This window comes from Mustelus asterias, chromosome 24 (assembly GCF_964213995.1).
Source record: "Mustelus asterias chromosome 24, sMusAst1.hap1.1, whole genome shotgun sequence".
Taxonomy (NCBI): Eukaryota; Metazoa; Chordata; class Chondrichthyes; order Carcharhiniformes; family Triakidae; genus Mustelus; species Mustelus asterias.
Window position 1 is genome coordinate 57,997,699 of NC_135824.1, and position 14,015 is coordinate 58,011,713.

The window sequence follows — 14,015 nt, forward strand, 5'->3', positions numbered from 1 at the left end:
ACTAGTTTTAGTTGCTATTTTCCCAGTCAAATTCAACAGCAACAGTCTATGCCTTGAGCAGAGGATGAAATGGCAAAATAAAAGGGGAAAACCACAAAATACCAAGTCAAACCACACTGCTCTGGTTAACTCTTCAGGCAGTCAAATCATGGGTGCCACCGCAGACCAGTTACTTTGCTACTTCAGTGGGCTGGAAACAGATGTTGTCTCGTATTCTAGCATCTGCAAAGAAAGCCAAGTCTGGGGGCAGCAACATATCTGCCAAAACTTGGTCAGAATCCAAATCAAATGGTTCTGTGAGAACGACCAACGCCAAATGGGTGTCTGAGGACAGGCTGCATGCAGTCGGAAACCAATAGCTTGTAGCTTGCCCCATTTCACACGCAGCTCGCAAGGAAGCCATTTATAAAGCTTGGGAAGAAGCCAATTAAATAAACTTTGGATCCAACAGAGAGGACACTTCAGCCATGCAGAAGGGCGAGACAGACCATTCCAAGCATGGTCATATTTATGGAAGGAAATACATAACCCAAACAGAGTAAGTCACTTATAAAATTTAGTTTAGAGAATGCAAGATTAGCCTTCAAGCATGACTGGGCTGCTTCCCAACATATTCCCTTTTCCTTGCAGGGAAATCTTGCCTGGAGCATCATAGACAATTCAAGACACCACACTTCAGGGAAGATGTAAAGTTCTTATGAAGGGCACAGAAGAGGTTTACTGGGGATGGAGGGTTTAGCCATAAGGAGGGGTAGGAAAAGTTAGGACTATTCCCCAAATAGCCACCTTCTGTGCTCTGATTCTATACGAATCTTCTCTGGAATGGTGTATCTATCAAAAGAACAGTCAGAAACTAAATCAATAAATAGAAAGCGGGTGGGGGAAGAGGGTGGTAGAGACTGCCTAAAGAACCAAAGCATACTGTTCAGGACTGTCCGGGTGGAAGATACCACAACTGGTTGAGGTAAATAGCAGTGTTGCAAGTTGGATAACACAGAAATGAGCAAGAAATGAATAGAAGGACAAGTCAATAGAGCTGGAAATGGTAAAGTGGCAGGAGGCTCAAGAAGAACATAAATACCTTTTGGTCCCCACACATTCTAGATTAAAGATGTCAAAAATGTTCCCCTTTTTCCTAAGCCAAAAGCACATTGGAAAAGCAGCCGACTGCATTGAAGATACCCACCTAAACATTATCAGAACATGTGAACTGGAACTCGCGTTTACCAAGCATTTTTTATGACCTCAGAACATCCCAAAGCATTTTACAGCCAATAAGGTATTCCTTTTGAAAGGGTAGCTACTGTCATAATCCAGGAATACTACACTCATGTTAGTATACAGACTTTACATGAATTAATACTAAGGAACTGGAGGAGGCCATTTTACCCTCAAGACTGTCCCCATCAGTCAATGAGATCATTGCTGACCTGTGATCCAATTCTATATACCCATCATTAGAACAGCATTGATGAAAGCTCTGACTGGAAACATTAACTCCGCTTTCATAGAATCCCTATGAATTCGAGCAGAAAGAGTCCATTTGGCCCATCGAGTCTGTACCGATCACAATCCCATCCAGGCCCTATTCCCATAACCCCACACATTTACCCTGCTAATCCCCCTGACACTCGGGTCAATTTTAGCATGGCCAATCCACCTAACCTGCACATCTTTGGACTGTGGGAGAAAACCAGAGCACCCGGAGGAAACCCTCGCAGACACGGAGAGAATGTGCAAACTCCACACAGACAGTGACCCGAGGCCGGAATTGAACCCTGGTCCCTGGCGCGGTGAGGCAGCAGTGCCACTGTGCCGCCCGTTTTCTCTCTCCAAACATGCTGCGTCTTTCCATAATTTTCCGTATTAATTTCAGATTTCTAGCATCTGCAGTATTTTGCCCTCAAAGCAAGTCTGGAAAAGTTGCTCCCAAGTTGGGATTTTGTGATTTAACTTTCTCCCCCCTTCCATCTTGCTTCCATTCACAATCCCCAGCACCTCAAAGATGTGCAGACAGGACGCACAGTTACCCTGCTGTCGGTCAGTCTGAGGTTTGGTTTCTTTCCAGTTACGGGTTTTGTTATTCATATCTGGTTGTGATCGATTTTTAAATGGACCGGAGACGGGAATCATTTACCGGCATTCCCAGGTGGTACACCGTGGCTGCGGAGGATAAATGGGGGAATTTCACAGTAACTTCATTGCAGAGTTAATGCAAGCCTACTTGTGACTAATAAATAAACTTCAACTAAATCGTCACTACGCTTAGTAGTTAGCCCCAACACCAAACCTCAGCATTCTGAATGCACCATTTTCCATCCGTACCCCAAGCTCTCTTGTACCTGGTGAGCAAGACTATTCCAAATTCCGGACACAGCCTATTGGGGATTGGGTGGAGACACCTTCTCCATGCTGCACATGGACATTTTAAAAGTTAAGTTTATTTAATAATCACAAGTAGGCTTACATTAACACTGCAATGAAGTTAATGTGAAAATCCCCTAGCCGCCACAATCCGGCACCTGTTCGGGTAAAATGAGAGGGGATTTTAGTATGACCAATGCATCTAACCAGCACGTTGTTTCGGACTGTAGGAGGAAACCGGAGCATCCGGAGGAAACCCACACAGTGCCAGGGACCTGGGTTCGATTCCCGGCTTGGGTCACTGTCTGTGCAGAGTTTGCACGTCCTCCTCGTGTCTGCGTGGGTTTCCTCCAGGTGCTCCAGTTTCCTCCCACAGTCCAAAAGACGTGCTGGTTAGGTGCATTGACCACGCTAAATTCTCCCTCAGTGTACCCAAACAGGCAGCGGAGTGTGGGCGACTAGGGGATTTTCACAGTAACTTCATTGCAGTGTTAATGTAAGCCTTACTTGTGACTAATAAATAAACTTTTTAAACAGGGAGAACGTGCAGACTCCGCACAGAGACCCAAACTGGGAATCGAACCCGGGTCCCTGGCGCTGTGAGGCAGCAGTGCTAACCCACTGTGCCACCCCTCAAGACATGCACATCACCACACTCGTCCTCCTGGGAGTACATCCGTTAAAGTTCCACACTGGGCAGCAACAACAGCGACAAATGCGAAGTTAAAAACAGCACAATGATTCACTGCATGATGCACACAGCAAATAGAATACATCCATAGGTTCATACAAGGCGTTGCCAAAAGCTCAGCCAAACTGCATAACCTTTCACAGCACTCCTCAGCTTTAGATTACCTGGAACTCCTTTTAACAAGTTGCTGACAGTCTTGAGGCCTTTCTGCGCAGAAGAGAGGGAAGGTTATGGAATGATAGCACATTCTCAATCCAACACAGGGTCGCAATGGAGGAGCTTCATTGTTGGGTTGCCAGCCTTGGCTCTCTCTCTCATGCACAAGTTTAAAACTTAGCCCATGTGTTTAAAAAAATATACATTGCCCCAACATGTTTTTGTAGTCATTCTGAAACCACAAGGCAGGCGTGGTCAAGATGATTATGTACAAAACTCTTGCATTAAAAGCAGGATCATCCCACAATTTTGTTATAGTGACTTACTCAACTTGGAGACTGACCAAGAAAATTGCTGAAATATTCTCCTTACAAGAAGCGAAGCATTTTTTCAAAAAAAAGTTTACATTTATGCTTCACGAATAGGTTTATTCAGCAAGTATTTGAACCTTAAAGAGTTTGCGGCACGGCGCCACAGTGGGTTAGCACTGCTGCTAACGAATTTGAACAACATCCCAAACAGTTGCGTTGAGGCTGGAAGAAAAGCTCCGCCCGAACAGGGACTTGAACCCTGGACCCTCAGATTAAAAGTCTGATGCTCTACCGACTGAGCTATCCGGGCTCCTTAGCACTGCTGCTTCACAGCGCCAGGGACCCGGGTTCGATTCCCGGCTTGGGTCACTGTCTGTGTTAAGTTTGCGTGGGTTTCCTCCGGGTGCTCCGGTTTCCTCCCACAGTCCAAAAGACGTGCTGGTTAGGGTGCATTGGCCATGCTAAATTCTCCCTCAGTGTACCCGAACAGGCGCTGGAGTGTGGCGACTGGGGGATTTTCACAGTAAGTTCACTGCAGTGTTAATGTAAGCCTTACTTGTGACACTAATAAATAAAACTTTACTTTTACTTAGTAAGAAGTTAGTTAATCTCAGCTGCAGGAGCATTAAGGTCACTCAGCCTCAGCTGGTTGGAAGGAGGTGGGCTTGTACTCTGGTAAGATACTTTTGGCTGCCGTTTTACCCCCACTTTACCCCAGACTCCAAAATTTTTCTCCCTTCCATCTTGCAACACGCCCCCCCCCCCCCATTTTGGTTTGTGATATTTTTTAAACAACTAACTGGAGAGGAGGATGTTGGTGCTGGGGTTTGGAATCATTTCCCAGCGCTCCCAGGCGATGTACACCACAACTGTGGTGAATAAATCTCTCCCCTCTGTCCCAGTAATTTGTCCCAGCACCAAGTCTCGGTACTCCGACCGTACCATTTTCCATTCCTTCCCTTGTACTGCCTTCACCTCAAAGTTTAATACTCACTCCAGAAATAGAGTACAAAAGCTGACTCCCCAAGGCAGAAATGAGGGAGTGCTGCACTGTCAAGAGTGCAATCTTTTGGATGATACGTCATGCTGAGGCCTTGCCTGCCCCCTCGTGTGGATGGGAGAGATTCAATGGCACTATTTTGAAGAAAATCAGCAGAGTTTATCCTCGTGTCCTGGGGCCTGTATTCATCCCTTAACTGACAGATGATTGGGTGATGATCACATTGTTTGTGGGAGCTTGCTGTGCGTAAATTGAACTGTTGACACTTCCAAAGTACTGTTTTGGCTCTTCAGTGCTTTTGGACACCGAGGTTGTGAAAGACACGATATGAATGCAAGTCTTTTTCTTCCTCTTCCTTTATCATGGTCAAATTCCTTGCTGATACACATTGTAATGGCCACTGGACTGAGATGCAAGGGGGCACCTATGGCACGGTGCTCTAGCAAGGGGGTCAACACCTTCAGGAGGACAAGCGATGAAATAGCTCTGGCACCAAGCAGCCACTTACTTTTCTCAAAACATTTCGTCCGGATCTGGTCCATCTCCGAATAAGGTCAAACATTACAATGATAGGGGGCGGGGGAATTACAACCCAACCTGCCCAATCTAGAAACCCATGGGATGGGGCGCACCTCAGCTTTTACACAACTCAATTTAACTGAAGTCAGGATATAAAACCAGCTTTTTGTCTGACTGAGGCCAATTCACAAAGATTTCCATCTCCGGTTCAATAGTATTCTCTGTTATATTGCCTGTGTTATGGTATTCCCTCAGATATATCCCCAGTGTAATAGCAGTCTCTCTCTCTCTGCCACAATGACCCAGGGTGCAAGCAGCACAGAAACAGTCACTTGTACTCAACATTGTCAGTCATCAAACGGTTTAAAATTTTCTAAACCAGTGGAGGGGGTTTGTAACTGCAACACCTGGGTGAAAAAACATTGGTGACTGGTGAAATATGACATTGTCTTCCAGACACAGAGGGTGGGATTTTTCGACCATGCTTACCCCAAGACCGGAAAATCCCACCCGAGGTCAACGGCCCTTTTGCTTGGTGCATGTCCTGCCCACTCGGATCCCTGTGGCAGGCGGGACGGGAAAACTCCACCCCCAGTGTCAGCATGGGTTCAATCTAGACGGGACTTTTTTTGATTCCTGCCAGACAGTGTGTCTGAGCCCCAGGCCCAGAAGAAAAGCCACCATGGCACCAGACTAGCACTCTGCTACCCTCACATGAGATGAAACTGTGCGTTATGACTCCATGTCTGCTTTGAAGTTGCTCCAACTTGGAGGCGGCTTTTACTACTTCAGAATGAGTTTCATTCATTCCCGGAGCTACAATGTAAAGGACAATACACAAAGAAAATGGCCCTTGTTGGGGTGACCCACTTTGGGTGAAACACCAGACGTTATTCAATCAGTTCAGTCATGCACCTTCATATAAAAACGAAACACAAGTAACATGCAAGTCACATGGAAGACAAGTTAATGTGCAACAATTTTCAGGCAATTATGCTTTCAAGGCTGTACTGAGCAGACGACAGGGTTTTACCACGCAATTATCATTTGGACACTGAACACGTGCTGTTCATCGTGATGAAGGAGATGAGAGAAAGATTCTCTAACATTCAAGTGAAATTGAAACAAGCTGAATCACATTTAAAGAACCTGGGACCAATTAAACCACTGAAAACGTTACAGAGCCATTTAACTCCAAACAAAATCACGTTAACCATTAACGCAACTGGCCTCAGAATTCAGATACAAATGGCATTTTATTCAGTCCAACAATATGCAGGTTAGGTGGATTGGCCATGGTGAATGTGCAGGGTTATGGGGGATAGTGCAGGGGTGAGGGGGCCTGGCTGAGATACTCTGTCAGGAAGTCGGTGCAGACTCGATGGGCCAAACGGCCTCCTTCTGCACTGTAGGAATTCTATGACTGCTCCATTTTTGTTTAAACTGCATGATGCCAGTAATTTGAATTCAGCAACTTTAAATGGTCAAGTGTAAGTTGCACTTACCTCTTACTCTTGGAGTGTATTTGTTGAAGAGAGAGCATCGCAAGTGAAACTCAAAACTATATTTAATGTTTCTAATTCTGTTTTCAATGTTAGAAACAGAATTCCATGTATTTGGCAGCGCAAAGTGGGACAGTAGGTGAGTGATCAGCAAATTGTAACTTTGCATATGATTAAGGAAATGCTAGTCCTCCACAATCCAGGCTAATATCTTAAAAAGATGACATTTTATAACAGCAAAGGTAAGCTTAAGTAAAGTGTGCACCTGCCAAAACTGGTTCTTGCATGGCTGCAGAGAAACTCAGTGCGTCTTCCCTTTAACATACAGTACCTGTGGTGGTTCTTTCATTGCTGTTTTGATTGTTAAAGTGGTTCGTTTCTACTCATTCAGCACTAATTATTCCCAAAGAGGCGTCAGCGATTTACTAGTGGAAAGCAAGCTTGCCAAATAGCTCCACTGCCGGGTTCCTTGAACAGAGGCAAGCTGGATTTCGACAGGCACACTGAGCCCCTCCAGTCCGATTCTTTGTGGTCTATTGCAGGTCATTATTTTTTCGATCATGTTTTATTATTATTTTAAAGCAGATACTGACAGCAGCGAGGTCAATAACCCGGGGGAGAGGGACACAAAAGATTTAAAGTAATTGGGAGAAGGAATGAAGGAAGCGGACAATAAAATTTTTCACCCATAGAATAGTGATGTGCGAGTCAGAGGTTTACAGCATGGAAACAGGCCCTTCGGCCCAACTTGTCCATGCCGCTCCTTTTTTTTTTTAAACCCCAAAGCAAGTCCCAATTGCCCGTGTTTGGCCCATACCCTTCTATACCCATCATACCCATGTAACTATCTAAATGCTTTTTAAAAGACAAAATTGTACCCGTCTCGACTACTACCTCTGGCAGCTCGTTCCAGACACTCACCACCCTCTGTGTGAAAAAATTACCCCCCTGGCCACTTTTGTATCTCTCCCCTCTCACCTTAAACCTATGCTCTCTAGCTTTAGACTCCCCTACCTTTAGGAAAAGATGTTGACTATCTAGTCGATTTATGCCCCTCATTATTTTATAGACCTCTATAAGATCACCCCTCAGCCTTCTACGCTCCAGAGAAAAAACTCTCAGTCTATCCAGCCTCTCCTTATAACTCAAACCATCAAGTCCCGGTAGCATCCCAGTAAATCTCTTCTGCACTCTTTCTAGTTTAATAATATTCTTTATATAATAGGGTGACCAGAATTGCACACAGTATTCCAAGTGTGGTCTTACCAATGTCTTGTACAACTTCAACAAGACATCCCAACTCCTGTATTCAATATTCTGACCAATGAAACCAAGCATGCCAAATGCCTTCTTCACCACTCTGTCCACCTGTGACTCCACTTTCAAGGAGCTATGAACATGTACCCCTAGATCTCCTTGTTCTGTAACTCTCCCCAACGCCCGACCATTAACTGAGTAAGTCCTGCCCTGGTTCAATCTACCAAAATGCATCACCTCGCATTTGTCTAAATTAAACTCCATCTGCCATTCGTCAGCCCACTGGCCCAATTGATCAAGATTCCGTTGCAATCCGAGATAACTTTCTTCACTGTCCACTATGCCATCAATCTTGGTGCCATCTGCAAACTTACTAACCATGCCTCCTATATTCTCATCCAAATCAATAATATAAATGACAAATAACAGTGCACCCAGCACTGATCCCTGAGGCACACCGCTGGTCACAGGTCTCCAGTTTGAAAAACAACCCTCTACAACCACCTTCTGCCTTCTGTCATCAAGCCAATTTTGTATCCATTTAGCTATCTCACCTGGATCCCGTGAGATTTAATCTGATGCAGTACCTTGTCAAAGGCCTTGCTAAAGTCCTTTTGCTAAAGTGAGGAGGTGGGGGTGGGATGGTCTTCAGGAACTCGGGCAGAAACACAAAAAACTTTCAAAAGGTTTTTTAAAACTTGGATATGCACCTGCTTTAATGTGCAGGGTCATGAACTAAGAGCGAGAAACTGGGGTTTGGCTGGATAATGCTTCCTTGGCCGTGCGTCAAGTGGCCTCGATGATGTAAATTTCTAATGACTGTACAAGAATACAAGTCACCCTTGTTTTGAAAAGGAGCCTAAATAGGTTAGTTGAGGCTTAAACCGAAATGTGAATCACTGTGATGTCGGTACCCCCTTAGGCGTCGTCCCCTATTCAACATTTCACCTCCATTCAAAGGATACTTTCGCTGATTGAAAGGGTCATAAATACCGCTGTTTGATGCCTTTCAACACGAGTTGTACTTGGATTCTGAAGTCGTGCCAATCGAAAGGCAAACTACTCTTTCGACAATTCATTTCCCCTCCACCCCCATGGCTCAGGCAAGACAAAACTAGCCTGACTACAGAGCAGAGTGAAAGCTTGAAAAGGCAGCTGTATGTTAAAAACAAATAGCAAGAATGGAACTAGACACAGTGTAAGGGGGAAAACAAAATCATCCACTATTCATTGGACACACACCTGGATTCAGTTGTGAACACTTGACATCCGGGCCTTCCGGATGCCAGCTGGACAACAACTTCACAATTAAAAAGCAAAATAAAAACATCACTACCCTCTGTTACATATCCCTGGCAGCCAAACACAGTAAGAAGTTTAACAACACCAGGTTAAAGTCCAACAGGTTTATTTGGTAGCAAAAGCCACACAAGCCAAACACAGTCCATGGTATAATGAGCTGGTAACGAGACAAATAGCTTTTTTAAAAAAAATTCATTTGTGGGACATGGGTGTCGCTGGCTGGGCCAGCATTTATTGCCCATCCCTAGTTGCCCTTGGAGGGCAGTTGAGAGTCAACCACATTGCTGTGGCTCTTGAGCCACCACATGTAGGCCAGACTGGGTAAGGACGGCAGATTTCCTTTCCTAAAGGACCAGATGGGTTTTTTTTCCCCGACAATGGTTTCACGGTCATGACTAGATTCTTAATTCCAGATTCTTTTTTTAAAATTGAATTTAAATTCCACCATCTGCCGTGGCGGGATTCAAACCCGGGTCCCCAGAACATTAGCTGAGTTTCTAGATTAACAGTCTAGCGATAATACCACTGGACCATCACCTCCCCTTACACAGTATTGAATAAATAGGAATGTATGATACAGTCTCTACCATTCAACATCATGGCCAATCTTCTAACCCAATGCCAGCCACTTCTCCACTCTAACCCCACATCCCCATTTCCATACGCCGAAATCTTGCTGGTGTTTACGCCGGCGGGATCTGCACCCTTCCACTACGGGATTCCTGGTGGTGACGGGTACGTGAAACCCCAGTAGCAACAGCAGGACCACAAGATCCCGCTGCCAGCGACCAACTTACTGTCTCTCGCCGCCATGAAACACTCTGTGGAAGGGGGAGGAAAAGACCCACCCATAGTGTCCACAAATCCATCAATCTCAGTCTTGAAGAGACTCAGGTGACTGAGCATCCAGCCCGCTGAGGGTAGAGGAATGGAGAGGTGGACAGTCCTCTGGAGTGAAGAGATTTCTTCAGTCCTGAATGGCTGACCCCTTATCCGGAGACTTTGATGCCTTTGTCCTAGATTCCCCAGCCTGGGAAAACAACCTTTCATCAACTGTCATGACTAGTCTTCTCAGGATTTTATACATTTCAATCAGATCACATCTCAAAACTTCTAAACTCGTGTGTATAGTCCCACTCTACTCAACTCCTCCTAGTAGGGCCCCCTCGTCCCCAGAATCAATAGGACGCCTAAACATATCAGAAGCCCAAGTTAAATGGTGACAATCTCAGAACCAAGGGTGGGATTTGTAATTAAGGGGAATGTGATCGTTGCTGCTTTAATCACTAGCTAGGAGCGACAACAAGCAGTCACTTTGACTTCACGAGGGTGTCCGACAAGCAGGAGGGGCCGGAAAACTAACTCTGCAAAGAAACCTTGTTTTAAATTCATTCCGTCCTCCCTCCCAAGTGATTTTTGAGTGATTCGAGCACAAGAACAGAATGGTCCTGTGAGACTTCCCTGGTTGAGATTATTTGGTACTTCACTGGGAAAACTGCAGCAATAAACCTTATAGCCATTTACAGTTATCTTAAAGCTGTGTTTGGAATAGACCTCAGGATTATCCTGTTTTAAAAAAAAATCGCACGCTTCATTAAAACATTGGTTGTCTCGTGCACCTCCTACTTAGTTTCCTTTAAAAAAAAATTACCCACACTTTATCTGTATCTATCTTGCAACCAGTCATCTGATAATCTATTCCAATTTTGCCCCTTCATCATCATTTGAGTTACTCATTCCACTTACAAATCAGTCTCTGAAGTCAGTGGGAGGGAGGCACACAGATGCAATGGGACTAAACAACAACATGTTAAGGGTGTGACAAGTCTTCCGAAGCTGCCACACTCTACCACGGAGGCTCGCAGGGAGGCTTGTGGAGATGCAGGATTGAGTCAGTCAGCCTGTGGTTGATTTGAGTGAGCCCTGGTGTAATGTGCAATGCCTGATCCTGGGGATTGGTGTTATTATTTCCTCGTCTCCGGTCTTCTTTTGCAAGTTTTGGCCCTGCACCAACTGTGCGGGTTTGTATAAGGCCGAACACTTAATCTAGTGTGAAAATCTGAAGGGCGAGCTTGGGTTATTTGTACAATTATATTCAATCCTTGACATAGCTTCTGAAGCTGCAGCGATTATAAAGTACTCTCTGCCGTTGACAGGATAGAAAATGCCTCTCATTCCCGACAAGGCCGATACGATTAGATCCTTCCTGTTGTGACTACCCTTCACTGTGGTCAAGTTCAAAGCAAGGTCACAATGATTGGCGATGACACTGTCTTAAGTGTCCAAGAATTCACAGGAAGGTCATCAGACCCATTATGCAGCTGTGACTCAAGTTCTTCCAAAAAAATAGTAGTATATATTTATCTTAAATGAAAGCCATGTGGATTAACAAGCTGCAGGGTTGAGTCAATCGACTGAGGAGTCAGCACACTTACAGGATCATTTGAGCCTGACTCATAAAACGTATGGCCACATGCTACCCACAAACAGAAGAGTATGGCAGGTATGGAGGTCAGACACACACGCCCAGAGGAAACTAAGCAACATCTAAAGCAAGAGCTATGGGCCAAGTATCGGAGCGGAGGAAAAATAATGATGTGGAGATGCCGGCGTTGGACTGGGGTGGGCACAGTAAGAAGTCTCACAACAGCAGGTTAAAGTCCAACAAGTTTATTTGGAATCACGAACTTTCGGAGCGCTGCTCCTTCATGGGGTGAAACATAAAGAGGCAGGGAACAAGACCAAGATCGTAGGAGCAACAAAAACCCAGAGAAACAGCTGCAAAAAAGTAAATGGCCGCATCAGGTCAAAATGCAGGAATGATGGCAAGTGGCTTTATACAAAACGGCACAGTGGCACAGTGGTTAGCACTGCTGCCTCACAGCGCCAGGGACCTGGGTTCGATTCCTGGCTTGGGTCACTGTCTGTGTGAAGTTTGCACGTTCTCCCTGTGTCTGCGTGGGTTTCCTCCGGGTGCTCAGGTTTCCTCCCACTGTCCAAAGATGTGCGGGTTAGGTGGATTGGCCGTGCTAAATTGTCCCCGAGGGAGGATTAGTAGGGTAAATATGTGGGTTACAGGGATAGGGCCCTGGGTGGGATTGTCAGGATGTGGAGATGCCGACGTTGGACTGGGGTAAACACAGTAAGAAGTTTAACAACACCAGGTTAAAGTCCAACAGGTTTATTTGGTAGCAAAAGCCACAAGCTTTCGGAGCCTTAAGCCCCTTCCTCACCTGAGGAAGGGGCTTAAGGCTCCGAAAGCTTGTGGCTTTTGCTACCAAATAAACTTCTTACTGGGATTGTCAGTGCAGGCTCGATGGGCTGAATGGCCTCCTTCTGCACTGTAGGGATTCTATGAAATGCAAGCGGTTGTTGTTGTAAACAGGTAGTGTGTGTTTGTCAGCACTCAGTAATACAGATCAGGAAGCAGAGGTAGAGTTTCCGGCCTGTGCAGAGTTGGCCAAGTACAGTGTGGACAATAACAGTGACAGGAGGCTGCAGCATCGTTGGGCACACTGAGCAGGGGTGTTTCGGGGTGCATGAAAACAAACTAACCAGTGTTCCTGCCCAGCTGCGTTAAAACAGCTATTTTCGTGTTGTAAGCGGTAAAACTTTAAAAGAATAGTTTGAGCATTTGCTCTTTACTGCAAATGAAAACATTCCAGACAGTGCCTCAGTTTAGACTGAAACTTAAACCTCGTCTGTCCTTCCCCATGGAGTAACATGAAACAAAAAACAGTGAAAGTACAAAAGGGTATTATCTTTAGCTTCAAGCCAGTCTATTCATTTAATGAAAGCAAAATACTGCGGATGCTGGAATCTGAAACAAAAACAGAAAATGATGGAAATCCTCAGCGGGTCTGACAGCATTTGTGGGGAAGAGGATAGAGCCAATGTTGAGTCTGGGTGACCCTTCGTCAGAGCTGCAGCATCTGATGGAGAGTCATCCAGACTCAAAACGTTGGCTCTATTCTCTCCCCACAGATTATGTCAGACCTGCTGAGATTTTCCAGCATTTTCTGTTTTTGTCACAGTCTATTCACGTTCAACTTGAATGTCCCACATCACCAGTGCAAATTTGGCCTGTGTGGCGTTAGTCTCCCTTTGAAAAAGTTTTTTAAAAAAATATGATTTCAGCGGCTCACAGCTTCAGGATGTCATCGTTGCCGACTTGACTGGAAATGTCCTTTTATTGCTACTTAAGTGGTTGAAATGGGGTTGTTTATGTTTAGTCTGGGATTAGTTTTGTTTTATTCATTCATGAGACATGGGCATCGCTGGTTGGCCAACATTTGCCCATCCCTAGTTGCCTGAGGGCAGTGGAGAGTCAACCACATTGCTGTGGGTCTGGAGTCACATGTAGGCCAGACCAGGTAAGGACAGCAGGTTTCCTTCCCTAAAGGACATTCGTGAACCAGATGGGTTTTTCTGACAATCGACAAGGGTTAATACATTATTGTGGTTGTTGACCTTCTTCAGTTTGTAATTGATAGAAGACATTGCTCATTTTCTTTCCATACATGTTAACTATATTCTTACATAAACTTGGTATGCTAAAAGCTCCCTAGTGGGTCATTTGAATCATACCTGAAGTGAAAGATATCATGCTTATCCGAGCCAAATTCAAGATGCAAAACTTATGGTTCAGGCGGTCCCCATAAAGTACTGGGGTTTCTAACCTGACCCATATCACCTGTGGTAGTTTCACAACTGACCCATGGTCATGCTTCCAAATGTGCTTCCGCAATTCATCGTAAAACAGGACATCAGTGAGATTGTAAGAACTTCCTTCCAGAAGTTCGCTGTCAAAAGCTCTGTGCAAGTGCAGAGCCTGGCAATGCGCACTGCTCCGAGACTACTGCTGTTACTGAACATCGTTCAGGATTCTGTACTTAAGAAATTCTCATAATGCA

The 14,015-nt window shown here is 45.1% G+C and overlaps 1 protein-coding gene and 1 non-coding gene across 4 annotated transcripts in view; both read right to left on the reverse strand.

Annotated features, from left to right (window-relative positions):
- Nucleotides 1-14,015, reverse strand: part of sipa1l3 (signal-induced proliferation-associated 1 like 3) — a 254,121-nt gene that overhangs the window by 77,977 nt on the left and 162,129 nt on the right. The window lies entirely within an intron of this gene.
- On the reverse strand, nucleotides 3,760-3,832 carry trnak-uuu (transfer RNA lysine (anticodon UUU)). The gene has a single exon. It is a non-coding gene; the product is annotated as a tRNA-Lys (tRNA).